This window comes from Sprattus sprattus, assembly GCF_963457725.1.
Source record: "Sprattus sprattus genome assembly, chromosome: 8".
Taxonomy (NCBI): Eukaryota; Metazoa; Chordata; class Actinopteri; order Clupeiformes; family Clupeidae; genus Sprattus; species Sprattus sprattus.
Window position 1 is genome coordinate 21946922 of NC_137927.1, and position 13267 is coordinate 21960188.

A 13267-nucleotide genomic window follows, 5' to 3' on the forward strand; every position below is an offset into this window, starting at 1 on the left:
TGTGAATCATTTAATTTAAATATACTTATTGGCCTTATTGTGTACGCTTGTGAGTTTAACAACGCTTGTTTGTGAGCGAGAGCATTAACTGCAGGGATTAAAGCATTCCGGCACCGTGCCGGATTTCCGGCGTGTGGCGTTTGGCTGCGGAAAAAAAGTCTAATATAATTATATATATATATATTTTTTTTTAACACACGTCTCGATATCATCACCATTACTTTCGAGTTTATGAGTTCGTCTGCCAATGATATGAAAGGAGCACAACTTTCAGGCGCTCAAAATAACATTATTAGCCAATCAGAAGTAGATTGGGGCGGGTCTTGTGAAAATGTGCTTTCAGCACCGGCTTTTCTATATGGCTCTGCCTTATGCTACGTAGAGACAAACGTAGAGATACTGTCACACCGAAGCAGAGTAAATTCAAGAATCCTTGGGATGATGCCCTCCTAGTTGATAAAGGATTGAAAAATACATGGCGCTGGGCATGGATAGAAGAGATGGGGAAGGACGGTAAGCCTTTTGGTAGCCGGTGTAAGAAGTTAAGAGAAGCAGGTGCTCTCTTGAGCTCAAGAAAGCTTCTGTATGCAACTAGCGGGGGAAAAGTGCTTCCAGTGCTTCCACTTCATCACCCGCTCATAGAGCAGTTCGCGCTATCCAACACACAACGCTTTTACAACCACATCTGATGTACCAGCATCAATAACTGACCGTTAATGTGCCTGAAATACGCTTGTGTACGTTCATCGCAGAACACAATCTGTCTTCCAGGCTCGCCCAACCCCTGTTGAATATATGCCAAAAAATCGCTGAAGTCAAAATTGCTTTGAATAAACTGTCAATATCCAATCAGCATGCCAGCTATTTTAACACATGGCATAACACCAGAGTCCAAAAGACGTATTTCGGAAAAGCGAAAAAACGGCATGTTTTTCTTAAATGTCGACAAATTCACCAACAACAACATAGACAATGTCCTCGTTCGTTTTTTGGATGAAGATGACAATGCATTCAAAACGTAACACTTGCCAGGCAGGAACATGAATATAGCCAATGCCTCAGCACTTACTGCTAGAATAAAATATGTACATTTTAATTTACGATTATTTCTTTTGAACAAAGTAATTATGGAGCTGTTGCAATATAAATCTGTATTATCTACGTGTATTATCTACACTGTTGCACTTCAACGGTTTAAAAAGTGGATCACTGTCCTTTTTCATAGATCCTCAATGAAATGGTTGCAAATCAAATCTTCTTCCACTGACTGAATTTCACATACCCTTATAACATGTCACCTTATGATTGTAGGTCATCTTGAAATCTTCCAAGGACAAAGCTTAGCAGCAAAACTTGATATCAAGAGAAATCGTAAATGCTACATGTGTTAGTACCATATTGTAGTGAGGTGGAGTACTATTGCTGACCTTCTTGGGATTGCAGTTTCAAAAGTCCCACCATAATCTGCCATCATTCATTTCTAAATGTTTTTTTTTTTTTTTTTGACCCTGTAAATGTGTGCACCATCGGACCACACACCCCCTCGCACTCAACCACATTCAAAAAAAGTTCAGGCACAGGATTTTTTTTTGCTTTAAACCCTGTAACTGTTGATGCCCCAGTTTAATAAAGCCAGGCTATTCATAAAAAAACGTACGTCAATGTGGCATTAGTACTATGAACAGTTGAGAAATTGATTCCGTTGGGCTGTAGGACTCGGTCCGGGCTCGGTTACTATTCTGTCGGACTGGGCCGGGCTCGTACAGAAAAATTCGCCCGATCCATGCTCTAATGCTCATGTATTTGTATTTTTGTACAATCCTGGACAGAATTTTAAGTTTAATAAGGCCATAAGAACTGCTGTTGATGTGCAATAATTCTCATGGATGCATGCACTTTATTACAAGAGTTCAATATTTCTGCATTGCAGTTCAATTAAGTTATTTTTGTTTAATGGCAATAAAGAAGTGTTTTCCTTAAACATTATGCCCATTATTGTAATCTCCAAGAAGGTATAACTCTGAGAATTCCAATCACATTTAAAAAAAAATATCGTCTAATTATCGTTATCGTCAAAATGAAAAAAAATATCGAGATATTATTTTTTGCCCATATCGCCCACCCCTAATTCAGACCCTTTTTTTTTTTTATAAAACTTGCTATGGTGCAGCGTACTTCCATCAAAAGTCCTTGACATGCTTCTACAACTTGACTAAAGTCCATCTGTGCCTCACTAAAGTCACTGGACATAAAAGGCACACTCCTGTCTATATTAGGTCTCAGTTGATGGTGTCTGTAAAAACCAAGCCATGGGGTCTAGAGGTTTGCATCTCAGGCTGGGGCGAAGGTTTACATTTCAATAAGACAATGACCCAAAGCATAACGCCAAGAAAACACAGGAGTGGCTTTGGAAAAACTCTGTGAAAGACTGGGAGTTGCCCAGCCAGAGTCTGGACCTGAACCCAATTGAGCATCTCTGGAGAGACCTGAAAATGACTTTGCACTGACACACCTCATCCAACCTAGTTGAGCTTGAACAATTCTGCCCAGAAGAATAGGAGTTACAATTGAAAGGTGTGGCAATCTTGTAGGATCAAGGACTTGAGGCGGTCATTGCTGCCAAAGGGGCTTTAACCACGTAGTAATTGCCGTATGCTCTGTATATATTTTTTTCTTAAAGTGATTGTGTGGAGTGTTTGAAGATTTTCCTTTCTCAAAAACACCACCGGAGATTGAGCATACTGATGGAAATTGATATAGTCATATAATTACCATTGCATACATGTATGCTCTTGTGTGTGTGTGCGTGCCATGTGTATTCACAGTCTGGCCTCACCCTCACACATGGCCTATGCTAAACGGAACCTTTCCAGACATCCCCTCTCTACTCATGGACTATGTAATACACATCACCTTCTTACCATGATTCCTTTGTGTATGCATGTTCCGGAACATTCCGTGGGGGGTGGTGGTCACCTCACCTCCCCTCCCACTCACATGCCCCTTTGCCCACCTTGACCTATCACCCCAAGGTATCCTCCCATGATCGACCAGTATTTAACTTGTAACACTGTGATACTCTTTAGTCTTTACCCTGTCTACTTGATGTGGAATTGGCTCCCTGCAGGCGTACGTGAGAAATAAACACCAAGACCTTTGATTCACCTTGTGGTTCTATTGTCTAAAGTTTATCGCCGGATTCAGAGCTATCAATACCATATGGCAACTGTAGGTGACTTTATTTTGTCAAAAAGAAAAACAATTCTGATGAAAGAGAAAAGATGGAGTCTTAATCTTAAGTACAACCAAAACTCTACACACAGCATTGTATAGGTCTACCATAATATGGTCCTGCAGATGTATTTCACATGGGGCCAAACACATGTTTTTCATCTTTCACAAGTAAATTATTGTATGGAGGAAAAATTAAGTCACCCATTAATTTCATTACAAAAGTAAGCAAGTACATGACTCCCAATATTTGGTTTTGTTAATGACTTAAATGTATCCTTTGTTTACCAGACTTCTGTAACATGGCCCTATATATGCAGTTGAATATGTAGATGAGTATCATACTCCAAATGTCATTGTCTATTAAAAGTAGTCTTTGTGGCGAGATAACAAACTATCCATTACATTAACTTTGGTCTTAACACCCTCAAGATTTGGCAATGTTAAGGCAATTTTTAACCTGTCAATAATAAGAATTGAAGGAAATGAAATCAACAGTGACTGGGCCAACTAGGGTTATATATCAGAAAAAAATGACTTGTGAGAAACATTACCAAAAAATACTCAATTTGATTTGATTGGATAAAAGAAGGTTTGAATAGATTTGTTAACTACCAGTAGGAGCTTAATATGCTATATTTGCTTGTTTTATTAAGATCATAAAGTGTGTACGTTGGCTGGAAGTGTGCTATTTTTAGTGTTGGCATTTTTACACTTCCTGGTTCTAAAGAAAAAATCTCTATAGAAAAAAGAACAGGTGCAAAATCTCCAAAAATAAGGTGTGTGAAACGACGGCAGTAAAAAAAAACTAAATCCAAACCGCTTGGTCTTTTGTAGCTTTCTGTTATGAAACTTAATGTAACAGTTCTAGCACCTCAAACATCTGATTTATTCTATGCAACACGTTGCGGCCAAGAAAGCCTCAGGGAATCGGTGTGTTTTGGGGAAGCTAACTATGGTTAGCTTCTGCTCCCCTTGTAAAATAGCACATCAGCTGTCAGCTAAGTGACCTGCTGTATAGGGAGTTATTTTCACTGTGAGCAGAGGGATAACAAAAGACATACAGTATTATGAAGATATAAAGTGTCTACAGTCTATACGGAGATGACAGACACATTTTTTTAACAGAATTGAAAGCAGGGTCTCTCAAGCAGTTATTCAACTACCAAAGACGTTTTTTGTTGATTTTCCAAAACCCTGTTCATTGAAGCCCTAGGCGAGATTTTACTTTGGCGCATAGTATAAAATTCAGTGCAGCACTGACACAAGTGATTTTTATATTGCCTTTAATGTTTTTGAATTAAACAAAAACTACATACCAAACAGTTAGCTCTTACCAAACCAAATATTACTACCACATATGACATCAAGAATGAAATGGCATCTTTCAAAAATACAAATTCATAATGAAATGCAAATTGCCAGGGACCAACGTAGCTGAAATGCTAAATAAGAGGACACCACCACATCTCACAAACACAACATTGTTTGTCATATTGTGTGGGGGCCTTGTCGGAATGCAAAAACATGGGGATATTTCCATCTCATTTGGTCGGTAATAGGTTGTGGTTATGTCAGAAGGGATTCTCTCTGAAAACACAGGTCCTCCAGAAAGTTAAACAAGACTAAACATGTGACAAAGTATGGAAGACATAAGGACTAGAAAGAATCCTCTCTTCTCTAACTCGATGTGTCAAATGTAAACAATTCTTCTGACAATGTTTACCCACACACATTCTGTTGGAAGGCTGCAACAGAGGCAGATATTGTCTTTCAAATGTTTGGCAAAGCGAGAGGGGCACAGGGACTTTGAGACACTTAAAGAGAATGTTTGGTGGTTGTTGCAGAGGCACCAAAGCAGGTTTCAACAAAAGAGAGGACTACAGCACTGACTGTAGGCTGTGACTTGGTTGAGCTACCTCATATTTATTAAAATGGGAGTCAGAGGTTGAAGGAGATTAGGAGGGTCTGATGTGAGACTAGCATGGCAATGCACTATTTATAGAAGCCTGTTCTGTTTATGGCAATCTCCTTTGCCATCCGTGGCTGCCTCTGGGCTCCTCACTACACTGCTCGTCACGGATCAAAGTCACAGTGAAGCCATGCTGCTCCACAGAGTAGGACAAATATTAACTGCCTCAAGCCCAGGAAACCCACCTGGCAGGTCATCACCGTGGTAACAGGAGGTTAACCTTGATGACCAAGTCCTTGCTGTTGGAAGTCACGACGTGAGGTGACCCAAGTCCATAAGAGCTCAGCCAGTCAGGAAACAAGACTTTGAAGGAAGTATTCCCCTTGTGTTGCCTGCAGGTAGCCATAAAAGTAGCTGTAATCATGTCATGAGGTCTATTTGAGCTATTTTGTTGTTTAACATGGTCATTTTTTTCAAGTCCATTCTTAAAAGGACATTTCTGTTCAGTTCAGTTTACAGCATGTTTTTTTTATTTTTTTTTAGATATAATAATTTCATAATTAACACAACAAGTTGAAGTAAGATCTAAGGAATATGAATACATATATGGTTTGGAAATCAACTACTACTGATTCAGTTGGACAGCAATTTAGATCCAAGACGCTTTCTATCACTCAAGCGGATTTATGTCCAGTCCTTCTGGTATTGCCGCTCACAAGCTGAAAGCTAGTGCACTCAGCAGATGATGCATTACTATCCACTGAACCAGTGGTGACATCCAGTTACCCCAGCAGGGTCCCAGTCTAATATGACCTCCATCCCCACACAGAGTTCACACTGGTGAGTCTATGATGCATCTCTTCTCCCATGGGGTGATGTCTCAGAGCATGGGAATGGAGAAGTCAGTAAATCAACTCTGCGGCGTGAACTTGAACCCAAGTGTGTCACGTTAGACGATCTAAATGTTAAGGACAGTTAAAAGATTGTGTTAAACATCTTTGATGAGCACTGTGTTTAAGGTGGTAAAACCCATATGAGAGTTTGGACATACTTGGAGAAACAGAGATCATTTGGTAGAGACAGAGGAGGAAATAAACTCACTGGGTGAGTATAAATTATACATGTATGGACTGCTGCTAAAACGGCAAACTGAGAAACTGTGATCACAGCAGGTTTTTTTTTAATGCAACTGCAAATGAAGGCTCTCAGCTGTGAGCCAGACATCTTGCATAATGCAAACACAAAAATGAAACTTGAGTCTCTTTGGCAGAGTACTGCCTTTACAGTATATCGAAAATTAATTTGTGCGGTATATAATAATAGTTAGTGTCACTCCTTGTTACTCCTATGGGTACAACAGGATATATTACTGTTTCTAGGATGGATACTGAGAGTGGGAAAAAAGCATTTATTTCAAGTCAAGTAAATATTTACATGTTAAGTGAACAGCAGACCCTGGAAATGAAATAAACTATACTTGTTTCTCCCACATGGTGGCAGACAATGGGATGTGTTTGATATCAAATGTTGCTTTTCTGTTCTGTAAACACTTCAGTCACATGAGGATACAAACAGTCACTAAAAGTAAACTCTTGCTCTCACTGGCATCAAAATAAAGGTCAGGCTGAGCACTTAAGTAGGATCTAAAGTAGGTGTGATGGCACAGCCATGGGCCTTTGCTCTGACCCAAAGTCTCCTTACTGAGAGGTGAAACCATGAGGGAACCATCAGAGTGTGATTTGCATGGAGGTGTTGCAAAAGCTTTTACTAGTGAACTCTGAATGAATATGCAATCTAGCTGAGGACAGAGGCAGTAGGTTGTGGCTCCGCATAAATTAACCCTGAGGAACAGCCACCTAAGAACAGCATAATTCCAAGAAATTTCACTTACTTTCTTTTCATTTCAAACATCTATCCTGTGGTCCCCAACTCCATTAAACTTGCATGAAACTGCCTTGTGTGCACTAACCTTATAACCTTTTATACATTCAGAGTTTACTTCATCAACATAATGAAGTTAACCTATGAAGTTAACCTTTTAACCTTTTATACGTTCAGAGTTTATTTCATCAAGAGAATGAAGTTAAACTATGAAATTAACCTTGGCTGACTATGCCTACAGTTCACTTTTCTAGAAACAGCTTCCAAACTCGAAAATTCCCTCTGACTATGCAGTGGTGTGTTTGGACACTGAGCAGGGATCAGTGGCTCAGAGCAGATTTTTCCAATGCATCCAGTCAGGGTTAAGGACGTTGATTACTTGTTCTGGATTGCTGCCCTGTTGTATGTCCCACAGCCAGTAAATTACAGGGAGCACGTCCTACTCCCATGTGAGGCCTGTTTTAATTAACAGACCAACAGACCTCACAAAGAGTCATATGCAGTGCTGCTTCATGTCCTATCTGACTCTATACAGACACTTTTGTGGATTTGCAAAAGTAAGGATGTAAAAAAAAGGCATCATGTGTAATCATGTCTGATGCTTTCAGTTTAAAAGGGATTGTTCGAAAATGCTATTGGTAGGCTTTAACCTTTCACTGTGTAACTTCAGCTTGGTCTCTGCCCACTTAATGCCCTTTACCGCTCTTTCTCAAGCATGTCCTTTTTGTCTGCATGCCCTGGCATTTTCAAATTCCCTTAGTGAAGAAAACACTGTTTAATATTTCTATAGGCTGCCTTCATTTGTTTTTTTCCTTAAAGGTGCTATGTGTGTAGGATTTGAGAATGAATTAACTAGAAATAGCAACAGAATACAAAATATGCCTATGCACGGTTTCCAGATATCCATAAAAGTTAGCATGCTAATCAGCTAGCCCCGGCATGTACTCTCACCTAGGCAGGCACTGAAGAGTCACTCTAGCAAAAAAACAGCAAGGCATAAGCCCACAGTCAGGAATGGTGATTTTAATTGCTAAAATCCCATTTCAGAGGCTGAAATAATGACATTAACCCATTGGCGCCGGATGCTGCGTAGCGCAGCATAGGCTTTCCTGCCGGTTGCTGCGTAGCGCAGCATAGGCTTTCCTGCCGGTTGCTGCGTAGCGCAGCATTTTGTACACGTGCTGTTTTCATGACGAATGCAGCGTATAACTCACTCTGGTTGGTTAAAATTACACATGGGATGGGTCTTAAGGCTTTGCTAAAGATCAGATGACCACCAAAATGAACTTTGGGTGGCTGAAAATCACGTCAATCAATCAGATAGCCACGCGATATTCTGTGCTTGTTTTCAGTGATACCATGCTGGCTAGCGAGAAGTAGCAGTGAAGAAGTAGCAGTGAACATGGAGTATTTTGATAGCGATGTCAGTGATTTCGACATAGATTTTGAAGGATTTGAGTCTGAGAGGGAGAAGGATAATGACTTTGTGTCAGAGGATCCATTAGATACGGCACAGGAGTGGGATTTTGTGGGCACGGAAGGAGAGGAGGAGGGATTCCAGGTGGACTGGACAACCGGCAATGATCTGGAGGTAATTATTTATGTTTTGTTTTCTTGTGCGATCTTCCGAGTTCTCTTCTCTTAGAAAACGGAATGGGCAGTAATGATAGTGGTGCTATAGCGATTACTAATGGTGATGATGGTTGATAATATATACATGCAATAATGTTAGTTATAGATACAATAATGGCATAATGAATAAATAGCATTTACATTTAGCAGACGTTTTTGTCCAAAGATTTTAGATAAGAAAAATAACGTGGAGAACTGTATAGCATAATACATCATAATGAATAGTAATACAATTATGAATAAATATAAATACTATAAATAACATTGATGGAACTGGAAATATACTATTCTGTTAGTGTAGCTTTATTGTGTATCCAACTTGAATGTGTACTCCCTGTCTGTGCCTCAAAGAGACCTGAACAATTGGCATATGAACACCTATAACCCCTATACCCTATAGACAGTCTAGTAGGCCATTGTCTTAGCACCAGCTGAGAGGGTGGGTCTCATAATAATACAATGATTGAATGCTTTGCCATACGTTTTTACAGATATCTCCATCTCCAGGATAACGTTGACCCCGCCATGGCTTCATGCTCCATGTGAACTGCGAGGCCAGCTCCACCCCAGGATGTCTCCATCCCTCTCCTCTCCTCCCTCCCCATTTCTCTTTCCCCCTCCCTCCCCCTCTTCCCCTCCCTCATAATGTTTGCATACTTTAAAATTGTATTTATTGTATTTTATATCATTGATTTATATTGTTTTTGTGTGTTTGAGAGTTTTTTACAAATGTTATTGTTGTTTGTGTGCTCAGGGAGCAGGTTTTAATAAAACCTGCAGTTCTTACCTTCACAATGCTTCTTATTTCATGTTTCTAAGTGCTACAGAGGCTTAGATATTAAGGTTTTTGTAGACGTTGACAATTCTTACTGTTTTCTCAGAAAACCCTCAGGAAATGAGGTACTTTCTCATAGAATAGCATAGGATTTAACAGGCGTTTTTAGCAGGCGTTTTAGGCAGAAATGGGTTAAATGTCAAAGTGTTTTTGTTAGTTCGTGAAGAAATGTCTCTTGACAAAGAGGTAGGTTCCACAATAAAATGACTGTCTGTTTGTGGGCTCATGTCTTATAGATTGGTGAAACTTGCTCGTACCCTGCTCTTAGGGTGCAATCACACCAGAAATAACTAAGTGAAAGCAGAAGTGGCAAAGCATTAACGCAATGCTCCCACCATAATGGGATGACTTAGTCATAGTGGTTGCTAAGTGATGATCAATTTCTTCTTCTGTGATTCCCAACACTCCAGATGTCCCACCCTATTTAGAACCTAACAGGTGGGCATTGCCGCATTGAGCATTGCATCACGCTTTGCTGCTGGCACTTTGTGATGTCCAGTGTGACTGTCACCTTATGCTTGTGGTTCCACGGCTGAGTCATAGCAAACAATAGAGAGTCTTCCACTTCTCCCGCTACCACAACTGGTCAGTGTGGTCAGCTCTTTAGGCTCTGTTCATGAATTTAAATAAGGAAAGTAACTTTTGTAACTTTTGCGTGTGACATGTCGGTCCTAGGTGCTACTGCTACTTAACAGGCTAGCTAGATAGACACAGAACCATTTTTAGCACACTAGTGTCTAAGGTCGCCAACTCTACAAGTCAGCATCTGCTGCCAACCTCTGCTGATTACATTTTGCTATTGGATTCTGCCAAAGGAACGACTGGCTTTCCTTCGTGGAACCCCACACAACTTGACAAAAGCACCTTCACCCCCTTCTATTTTTCACAAAGAGCTGCATTTGAAATTAAAACATCAAGCCCTGCTGTTAGTTCCTCCTATTCTGCATTTTGAACAAATATTTCTCACACTGACACCACCAGTCTATATATTGCAAACAAACAAGTCCCTTCACTACAACACCTGGATAATGTGTTTTACTTTATGCTTGGAGCTCATGTCTACATCCATGTAAATAAATATGTACATAAAATATGTACACACCGAAGTACATTAGAAACAACTGATATCACATAGCCCAGTTAACACTGTAATTGCAAGGATGGCAGAGGTTGAGTAGCATGGTGAGTTTCTAAAATATGGGTCTAGGAAGAAGTTTATTCCGTGGAAAGCCAACATTGACTTGTTTGACTGGAGTCAAAATCTGATGTGCTATAAATATACACCTTGTCCTTGTCCACCTTTGTCCAACAGCATGATTAAAGCACAGGTGTTTGTGGAACCCTAACTCAAACTGTCAACAACGGCAACAAACGACTAAGATAGCTCTCAAAATCTAACAGCTTTGTAAATGTTCTGCTTTCAACCAGCACATGAGGATCAGGTTTCAAAACATCATAGAAGACATTATCGATGGCAATGAAATGTCTGTCAATTATGAATTACAACATGAAACGTTATATACGTTATATTTTTTATGGGTGTAACAGGACAGAGCGGTACACTTTATAGGACCAGAAGATGTCATGATACTATCTATCTTCTCTACTTCCTGTCTATATTTCGTATGTGATCTTTAGGGTGTTCTTGTACACAGTATATAGAGATACAGAAATGTCACAGCTCTCTTGGGTGTGATAATCCCAGTACTGTGCAATGCAGAGCCATGATCCTACAAATGTCTTTCCCCCAATCCCTTAGATGGGAGAGCGTCTGACATTTGCTACACATTAGATAATCCATCTAATGTGATACACATTTTACACAAACTATCCCTGCAGGAAAGTCAGCACTTTCTGTTTAGAGCCGAAGCACGAGGAGGATGGGAACAAGGTCCACCGCTGGAATCAAACCAAACTTTCTGACCATTATGTTTCAAATCAAAGGTTGAAGAGCAGAAAGAGCGGGAGAGATAAGTCAGTACTTAGAAGTAGCAGCACTGAGACGGAACAGTGCAAACTCAAATTTAGTTCATGACCACATTTGCTGGGTCATTGTACGATCTCACAGATAAGTGTGAAGTTGCTCACATGCATGCATTAACATCTCAGCCCTCTACCCTGTGTCCAGAAACCAAGAGAGACAGCACTGCGCCCTGCCATGAGTCTAATGCACATAAAGAAATCAACAGTGATAGTCTACAATAAAGAATTATGAAGATTGTATACAACCTGGCAGAAGGCAAAGAAGAGTAATCCAGAGTCTATTTATCTGTGCTCAATAGTGTAATATTCACTTCATGTGATGAGAGAGAGAGAGAGAGAGAGAGAGATGAAAACGACTGTAGCTACAGTTAGGCTAGGTTAGGAACTGCCACAGTCAGTCAGCCGTGGCTGAAGTAGGACTGTCTGGAGGGGAGGGGGAAAAGAGCGACAGAGCAACAGTGTGCATGAGAAAAAGAGAGGGAGGGAGCAAAGGAGAGAGAGCTAAAGAAAGCAAGGGAGGGGGCGGGGTGTAAGCATTAAAATAAACGCAGTAATGAAGCACGCTTCCTCCATTCAGTGGAGAATGTTTACATGCAGCTGCCTGGTAATTGTCTTTTTGGTCTTTTATGTCTGGTTTTTATGTCTTTCCTAAAATTGTCAAAGATAATGTACTTCAAATATTTAGCGATCAACCTGATGGCATGGAATCTTTGTAAGCAAATGGTCTAAACGTCTTTCAGTTCTGAGATAAACAAAGATACTGAGATGTATCTCAGAGACCAGAGGATGATGTGTCCTTAACCGTCATGGCTATCCCACAAGCAAGGTTAAGCCAGTGCCATTTCATGTTTTGCCACCCACACACGCATGCAGACATGAGCATGCACACACAGTGGAACGGCTGGGTGGATTAACACACTGTGCATAACCTCCCCTATAGAGGTGGTGAGGGTCAGAGAGTAAAGGAAGTATGGAGGAGCCCACAGCAGAAGCCACATCCTCAGAGGGCACAGAGTAATGAGAAAGAGGACCTGAGGCAGAAATTACAGAATATGGAGAGACAGTGTATTATAGTAGCTATAGACTAGTTGTGAAATACTCTGTGCCTTTGTGAATATAAAGAATGCTACTATTACAACTATGTTAAAACATCATATTGACTGATGGAATACATTGTGAATTTTAAAGTACGCCCACATAAATGTATGGATTTAATGATCATTTTATGTATTGGAACGTATTTATTCTGCACACGCATGCAAACACCAATAAACACAAACACGACTTGAGGACGTCTTATCTAGCTTTGGGCGCATTTTCACTCCTGCCTTGGCCCTGTCACTGAGCCTGTGTGGGGGAAGAGTGACAGGACACTGCTAATATAGATAAGCCCTCTAGGCCACCATGGCATCCCCATGCCCCTGATGTCTGACTTGACACCTTAACCCACCCCTTCTTAAACAAACCCACAGCCGGCTGTCTCAGCAGCAGTGTGGGTGACAGTGTCACACTGCTCTGCAACTTTGGCTTCGCACGAGGCCTGCCTGCATCCGACAGGCGAGATGAGTCACTCAGACAGTTACAGAGACGTACTCACAAGCCACCGACGGCGTGGGCAAACCGCACTATCTACATGGGGGCTGCATTGACATGGCGCAGAAGAACCAGTGCTGTAGGAAAGAGATGAGGGGGGCCAAAAACCACAAGTCACATCAACAAGTGATGAGAAACGTGCAGAGGCATTACATGCCGAAAAAGAGGCCATGTGTAAGAATAGACTCAAGAATAGGCTT

The 13267-nt window shown here is 40.7% G+C and overlaps 1 protein-coding gene across 4 annotated transcripts in view; it reads right to left on the reverse strand.

Moving 5' to 3' along the window:
- Positions 1-13267, reverse strand: part of dgkza (diacylglycerol kinase, zeta a) — a 101485-nt gene that overhangs the window by 70417 nt on the left and 17801 nt on the right. The window contains exon 1 of one of the 4 annotated variants that reach the window (XM_080843605.1): positions 11721-11790. The exons of the other annotated variants lie outside the window; for them this stretch is intronic. The gene's annotated coding sequence lies outside the window, so the exon portion shown is untranslated. Of the gene's footprint in view, positions 1-11720; positions 11791-13267 lie in introns of those variants that run through there. 4 annotated transcript variants of the gene reach the window in all.